The sequence below is a fragment of the Sturnus vulgaris genome, chromosome 10 (genome assembly GCF_052056855.1).
Source record: "Sturnus vulgaris isolate bStuVul1 chromosome 10, bStuVul1.hap1, whole genome shotgun sequence".
Classification (NCBI taxonomy): domain Eukaryota; kingdom Metazoa; phylum Chordata; class Aves; order Passeriformes; family Sturnidae; genus Sturnus; species Sturnus vulgaris.
In genome coordinates this window covers 18,262,843-18,271,463 of record NC_142252.1, presented here as the reverse complement: position 1 = coordinate 18,271,463, position 8,621 = coordinate 18,262,843, and the positions used below count along the sequence as shown (strand labels likewise).

Genomic DNA, 8,621 nt, shown 5'->3' with positions numbered 1-8,621 from the left:
TTTTTAAAATATGAACTTAATGGTATAGAAGGACCAGTTTATTCGAAGACTGGAATTCATGGTCAGAAACAGGCATGGCCACCAAGAAAAGGCAGTGTGGATTGCCAGCCCAACAACCTTTATGTAAGGAAAATCCATCTATTGTCTAAAGTTGTGTGCTGGCTGGCAATGTGGATTGCTACCAAGTGAATTGAAAAAACTAAATTTGCCCATAACTTTTGATGCCAGTGTGAAAAGCTGAAAAACTATGGGAAAGCTACTTAGATATATATTTTTATCAGTATTAGAATGGAAGAAAGGAGCTGGACAAGCAGGGGTGTAGCACGTGTCTGTAGCACCAGTGCAGGAAAACCAACCAGACTGTCCTGAGGAGCAGATGAATATGGGAGAAGTTTCACACTCCCATTTACACTGATGGCACAGAAACCATTATCTGGGTATAGGTGTACTTAAATGTACCACCTGTGAAATGCTACCACTCATAAGTTCAGCTGTTAAGCAGGAGTAAATTGTTGGTATCTCTCCAGTTCTGCTTAATGGGAATTGTGTAAAAGTTTGTTTCATTCCCTGAAATAGAGAGAAGCAAGACAGTTGGTACAGATTGAGTTCTGTTAATAATATGGTGAAACATAAAATATCTTCTGAGGAGTACGAGCTATGGGAATTACATTAATCTCCTGAACTGGAACTGTAGAGGCTTAGGAAGCTTAAATCAAGGGCATCCAAATTTTGCCCAACTGAGGGCTGTGTTGGCATCTTGTTTAGAGCTTGAGGGTTGAATCTCATTGATTATTGCCGACCTTCTCTATAATACAGAGCTGCAGCTCATGCAGATAAGCTCAAAATTGGAGAGTAAAGCATTCCTGGTACCTGCATTAGAGTTGGGGGGGGGGGGGGGGAGGGAGCTGTATTATAATAATTATGTATACAATGGAAAGCACTGCTTTTCTTTGTTTTAGTGTTCGTGTTCACTGATTTCAGGACAAGCTAGTTTGAAATGTAATATTCAAACTGTTTTCTTTCTGTTTAGTGCGTCAACAACAATAATAGTCTTTGTATACAAAAGTGAGGAGATCTGACCTAACCTGTGTCTGAGATTTCACTTACAGAGCCCACTTAAAATTGTGAAGATCTGGTTCCTTCTGGTCAACTCTGGCAATGCATAAAATATCATCTAGCAAGTAACCAATAAAAAATGGCTTTAATTTTAGGCACTGCCTAAAGTAGGTTTCTTTTTTCCCTTCTTGGTGGCCACCTGTAATAGTAATATACAAGCTCACCTTGCAATTGCAGGATACTGGTACTCATATTCACCTTTGCTCTAGAACTTCTGTATTGAACCTAAAAGTTCGCAAAGAAATGTTAATTTAAACAGAAGTGTAATTTTCTTCCTAGTTCTTTTCACAAGAAGGTTTTCCTGCTGTTCCACATTCATCTACTGAGGTCTGTAAAGCCATGCTTTGAACAATGTCTGAAGTGCTCCATACTCAAACAAAAACAGCTAGAGTAGCAGATTCAGGCTCTAGGATAACAGGAAGAGGATTTCTGTTTCCCATCTCGCATATCATCATCTCTACCATAAGTTATAAAAAAAGTTGCTAAGGTTAGGGATGAATTTCTGTCTATAAAGCTTTTACAAATTTGTTTGATTTCATTCATGCATTTCACTTGTGGTACCTATACCAGTGCACACCACCTCTCAGATTACACCTGTTGCACACATTAGTAAATAATTTTGTTTTGTTTAGTGCAGTAACCTAGATTTTTCAGGGTTCCAGGGACAATTTTACTGCAGATAATTGCAAAGCATAGTGTGGTCAAATATTAAAACATGGGTATATGGGTGTTTGATGAATTCATCACTCTTTCTCTTGGATTTGTTTTTGGTTATTTTCAGTGATAAACCTAAGGTGCTTTATCTTTTATTTTAAATTTAAAATATCTTTACACTAAATATTACACTGAGGCTTAGAATCTAAATAGTTGGGGTATTCATTGAAGTGTTTGCACGGACGATAACTTTTTATTTCTGCAAGATTTTCCTCTTCTAAGTAAGTGTAAAGACAAGGAGGGGCATATCAAACAGCCATGTAAGATAAAGGGATGATTTGAACAGAGGGGTTGGAAAACACGGATTTTATTTCAAATAGAAGAAAGTAGCTTTATGTGCAGGTGGATTGCAGAAGGGTCCCCTCTTCTGAAACCCATCTGGGAAGTTAGTTTAGCTCTATTGATGTTTGAGACTCTTTCTTTCATCACAACCACATGCCAAGACAATAAGTAATTGAACTGCGTGTTTTGCCTTTTTAAAAAGGTGTAATCTCCTTCTGAAGTGTAGAGAGATGTTTTGCAGGATTTTTCTCGTTTATCTCTCACCGCACCATGCAGGCGGGGTTTTGAGCCTAGGCTGCAGTATCTCTTTACCATCTCTTTGATGAACACCTGCTTCTGATGTACAAATGTGTATCTGCTGAGATGCAAAATTGAAATAATTTTAACAGTATAAGAATAATTAGGAATCTTTTTTAAAAGTCCACCTGTTCAAAATACTGGTTTATTTCTATATTGCATAATGTAAGCAGACGTTTAGCAATTAGGATTTCATAGGCATTATTTTTCTGTATTCTAACCTAAAAATGAAATTATTTGTAATTAGAAAGAAATCACAAGTTAGATCCCAATTTCTATATTCTCTGAAAGATATTAAAAGAATACTGTCTTTTACAATGAGATATTGTTTCCATTTTTCAAAATTTAGAATGTGAAAACAGGAGTGTAACTTTTTTCCCTTTTTTTGAGCTAGAGTCGTTTATTTTACAAGATTAGCAAGCATCTCTTTTACAAGTATTCCTCACAAAAAATGTGAATAGTATAGAATTTTGGAATTATGTGATAAACACAGCTATGCGTGGTCTACCTTAAAAACTTAAGCAATAACTGGAACCTTTAAAAATATTAGATTTAAAATATGGATCATTCATTAATTAACCTGTCACTTAAAATGTAAATAATTATATTTGGATAACAAATGGACCAGAAATTCTAATACTTTGCTTCTGATTTACTGTGTTGTTTATTAAATAAAAATTGAACAAGTCTTAAAAAATTAAATTTTTAATTCAAAAAATATTCATATATGAATGTAAAAATACACCCCTTAGTTATTGAATTAGGTCACCTTATTATAGACTTGTATCCCTTCATCAGTGGGAGACATTTGGAAGTCTGGTTAAAGACTCTTGTGAGTGATTTATTAGCATCAAGATGGAATGAATATTTACAATTACAATGTAGTTCTTAATGTCAGTTACCTCTTTATGTCCTAATTTAATTTCAAAGTGAGAACTGAAGCACTTCTAAAGTAGAGAAACAACAATTTTTCACTAGATAATGCCCCTTTTAAAATACACTAAGTAAACAAAGTATGATAAATGTAAGGAAGAGGACAAATCTCAGATATGTAGGTTTATTCTCACTGGTACTGATTCTAATTCATTGAAGTTATTGGAGGGCAACATTCACTGCCAAGTGGGACTAGTTGTTGATTCTTAAACTAATTCTATATCTTTCATATTTTAGTGAGATTATCTGACTCAACTGAAGAGATTTCCCACTAATTTCTACTCCTATCTCAAATCCTTTCACTGCTATTGATCTCATATAACCCTTTATAGAAGGTTATTCCATTCTTTAGCAGAACAATGGAATAAAACTCACTCTTTACTCTAATGAACCCTATAAATGATAGTTAAGAATTTAAGGTTTGCAAGTTGTTTTTGTAGCACCTTGCTTTCATCTGCTTCAAGCTTGCAAAAGTTCAACAGTTTAAGAAATATTGCTCAATTGGTTTCTGCTCACAGCTGAAATGTTTCATGTTTTATTTGAAAGTTGAAATAAAATCTTTCCTGACATTTTGAAGAGGAAGGAAATAGACACAAAATTTTTGAGTTTTCTCCATATCAAAGGAAATACAATACCAAGAATTGATTTTGATTCGGTTATAAAGGAGGAGCCTGAAGCACAGGCACAATCACCTGTAAATGGACACTTTGGCTCAACTCAGGGAAATAAATTTTTTCCTTATTTAAGTCATAAAGATTAGTAGGTTCTGTATTTTAAGATTTTTGTAGAGCTTTATTAAGGACTTGGAAATTTAAAACAAATTTCTGCTCATGTGGAGCACTGAACATGTTCTTATTTTGAGACATATTTTGAACCTGTGTGTCCTTCGGTTCCATCACTTAATTTTTTCCTAAAAACCTCTGGTTATGAAAAGTTATTTGTCAAATTTAGAAACTGACTGCACTCTGAGTCATACCTGGCACATCTGTCCCTTAACGTGCCCCAGCCAGCCAAGAGTTACAGCACCAGAGTGAACTTGTGCCAATGGCCAAGGCTGCCAAGACTTGGATTAGGACCTTTACTGATGTAAACAAAATTTATTGTCTCCATCGTCATACCTTGAACATCTTCTAGTTATTTACTGTGACACAAGAGCATTGAAATTAGAAATACAGTACTGGCATTGCCCTGAAAGGAAAGGTACCAAACTCAGAGAGATGAGTTAAAATTGAAAACAGGGCAGCAGTTTCAGTTAAATTTAGATATTTTTGGAGATATATCTATTTCACTGAGGTATTTGCTCATTAAAAAGGCTAAAATATTTTTTAAATGCATAGGAAAATATTTTTTTCATTTGAAATTACTGCATTATCTCTTAAATTTGATTGAACATAATTGAATAATCTCAAATTTGAAGCAAAATCTATGATACTCAGATATTAAAATTACATTTTTCATAATAATGTAAAAATAGTGAAAAAAATTGCATTGTCAGAAAGCTGGAAATTAAGTTATTTATCCAGCTCATGAAAAGAGTTTTGAAGAGAGGATGGAAATTATTGAACAGCTGAAAAAAAAGTTTGGATGCAATTATAGCATTCTACAGAAACATGGAGAAAAGCAAGAGAATTTCTAAAAAATGTATCTTTATTCCTTGTTTCATGCTGTTCTGCATGTTTTAAGGTTTCATTTCAAAATGAATTTCTGGGGTTTTCCCTGCTGCAGTGATACAGATGTCACAGTGCAGACAGACACCCTGTCATGTTGAACTTAGTCTTGCGGAAAGGTGTCCCCAGACAAACAATAACAGCAGCGAAAGTGGGACTGCCATGTTCCTCCATCACATCCTCTACAATGAGCACTTCACAGTCTACTTGCAACCATTTACAGTCAAACCTAATTAAACACAAGCACGTTCTTCTTTCTGCTAAAAGCAAACAACCCATGTATAATGGTTATATTGTTAACTTTAATAAAAAGCTACAAACTGTGAAGGATGAGATTCTAACAGCAAGGTTAAGTCACTGATGTATGTACACAGAGTTTTGGATTCAGTATGTTGTCTAACAGTTCAGTTAGAAAATAGGAAAAAGTGTTTGCTTTCTTGTTGTGGTGTTTGTTTTCTTTTTTTTACCTTTCTCTATAATTTTGTATTTTTATGCTCAGGTGATGCAATGAATGATATGTTTTTTCCTTAGAAAACTCAACTTGTTAAAACTGAGTATATGTGTACTATATGTACTATAAAATATGTGAGTATTAGTAGAATAAATAATTTAGTGGAAAGAAGTTGATTGAATATTGAAACCGATAATTTTTTTTCTGAACATGAAGAAAAATTTCAGGAAATTTAGAAGTGATACATAACTTCAAACAGCTGAGGGCAGGAGGTTAGGAGGGGAGCCTTAAACACTTGCAGTTTAAAAATTTGTATGGTAAGGGCAAGATATAAATAGAAATCAAACTTGATTATTAATACTGAGGTGACTTTGATTTGGTGCTTATCAATCATAGCCACATATTTGTTGCTTGTGTGAGGCTGCATGAAATTAATACTTGGATGAAGATGATGTTTTAACTGAACACAAGTCTCACTCACCAGGGTTAAAATGCCAAGTGAACATTGGCCTGGTTGTTTTCAGGGCCTTCCCTTCCATGATGAGTTCTGGACTTTCTCTCCACTTAGTTCTGATCATTTAGCAGCATTATTTATTCTATTGGGTGTTCAGTTTAGGATGGTTTTTGCTTCCTTCTGTTTTTTTTCCAGATTGCTGAAAAGCAACTCATATATTGATGCATGGAGAGATGCAAATTTAGGGTTATTTTAGGTAAGAGTATCTCTTTGATGTGGTTCTATGTGAAGAATTTCACACAATATTTATCCCTTTAAATATTTTTGAAAATCATTCAAATAAGGGAGTATTTATATCTAACGGAAACATTTCCTTTCTTACTTCTAGACCACTTTCAGTTTGGAACAGGGGACTGAGTAGTGAAAGCAATTTTCCATTTAAGTGAGCTTTTATATGTATTTTTCTGTACACAATATTACCTTTACTTTTTACATGAAGACCATGGAAATTCACTTTTTTAAACCTATCTAAGCCTTTGAATACTATCACTATCCCATTTTGTTTCCAGCTCAAGCATTTGGTAGAATGTGCCAGCCCCCAATCACGTGTTATTCCAATGTACAAGTTAGTGATTCCTCTAAATAGCAAAATTACTGCCTATATTTCTGTCTTCCTTTTCTCTTATCCTGCCACCTCGATTTTCTTGTCATCAGACATACCTATAAAATAGAAACTAAATTACCAAACCAAGTAATCTTCACTTTCTAACCCGTGAGAAAAATGCACGTCCCAGCTTCACTAACACATTCTGTTAGGCTGTAGCCTCTCTAAATAGATGTTTTTGGGACAGTGGTAAGAAGTGTCAGGGTGATCAGAAAGCTCACAATGGCTACTAAAAGCTAAAACTTCATAATCAGGAACCTGAAACCTGTTACAAGAATTATTAGTATTTTTATTATATCAGTGTCTGAAGCTCTAGCTATTAGTCCAGATGCTTTTTATTATAACGTACAAATACAGAAGAAAAAGACCCTGACCTGAAGAACTTATAGTCAAAGTAGAATCATGAACAGAGAGAGAATGAGGGTGTCAAAAGTCTTTCATTAGAGTGATTGAGAAAAATGATGCATTTGGGGAGGTGTCAAAGGGGAGGCATTAAGAGATATTAGAGATACCAGTTGGAGTTAGAAGAATGGTTTAAAGTAGGGAGAAAAAGGCAACCTTGAACTTATTTCTGAGAAAAGCTTTTATAGTAAACCTTTGAGTACTGTGAAATTCAGTGGACACCAAGTCTATGCAGTTGAACTAAGGACACTGTCTTTCAAAGGAGTCATCTGCTCATTATTCTCTGCGCAATTGTTTTTGAGAAGAACAAGGTTTCAGAGTAGATAAAAATTTTCTGATTTTTTTACTAACAACAAAATATGAATATATGTATATATATATGAAACATCTCTATGCTTTCAATTAGCTTAGTTATAGTTTAGAATTTTATTCATGCTATAGGTACTTCATGCAAATGTTGGGGAATCCTGAATTGGATTTTTAGTTTTTATATTGATTCATGGAAGACTCTTGTAGTGAATCGTTTATAACCCTGTGGGTTTCAGTGCTTTTAATGATACTGAAGGCGTGTTCTGGTGAAAAGGGATAGATTCTGTCAATGGGTGATTGGAAGGAGCCTAATTGCTTTTTTGAGTTGTAAAATTCGCATCCATCAAGAAAATACATATAAATCTTAAAAAACAAAAAAATCTATTTGTTCATAAACATTTAGGAAACTGTTATATTGTCAATTACCACATATTATCAAAGACAGTCATACTGTCAGTTGTCTCACAGTTTTGCTAATTGTCAGTGGCTTCATGACAGTACCTCCAACATCTGTGTCTGTCATGTGGGAGGTTGGATGCACCTCCAGGAGGCTCTCCTGAACTTTTTCCTGCTCTTCCTTATTCTCTCAATATTTTCTTGCTGGCTCCCAGCCCTTACTTCATTTGGACCTCTAAGGCCATTGGTTTCTTACAGTGAACAAGGCTGACAAGGGAAATAATAGGGGGGAAAATATCCCTGAAAATAAAATAGAATATTTAATTTATTATCTCCTGTTGGTGATCAGAACCTAAGTTAACAAAACATTTTGCCCAAATGCTTTTTGCATCATGTTTTTTATATATACCTTTGTAAAGTTATATTTAACTGAGAGTTTGCTTCTTTACCTGCTTCTAACAGAAAAGAAAGATAAGGAATATCAAAACCTAGTAATATATTTTCTTTTACTATTTTGTTGCTCAGTGGACCTTTGGCTGTCTTCCACATAGAGTCTTTTCTCCAGGGACTGAAAGAAGAGTTTGCAATTGGTTTCCCCTATCTGGGTTCAAGCAACCTTGTTTTATGGGTCACAGATTTGTTAATCTCAGCGTGACAGGTCAAAAGGAACAAAGCCTGGGACTTCAGCAGGCTACCTGTTTTAAACTTAAAATGCCCATTAGGTACTCTAGTAAACTTTATTTCTGCATCTATTCTAAAAAGCCATGCAGAAGAAGGTAGAAAAAGAATAGATAGTTATTGCAGGTTATAAATGTGACAATACCTATTTGATTTCCCCTGACTTGCCCAAACAGAAAACTGGACTCACCAAAATGAAATACACTGCAGAAAATACAAAATTCTAGGAAAAATCATTAAAAGCTGTCAGTTATTTTC

General features: G+C 34.5%; 1 long non-coding RNA gene across 1 annotated transcript in view; it reads left to right on the top strand.

The window, feature by feature from the left end:
- Positions 1 to 8,621, top strand: part of LOC148222691 (uncharacterized) — a 236,737-nt gene that overhangs the window by 52,984 nt on the left and 175,132 nt on the right. The gene's annotated exons all lie outside the window — the stretch shown is intronic.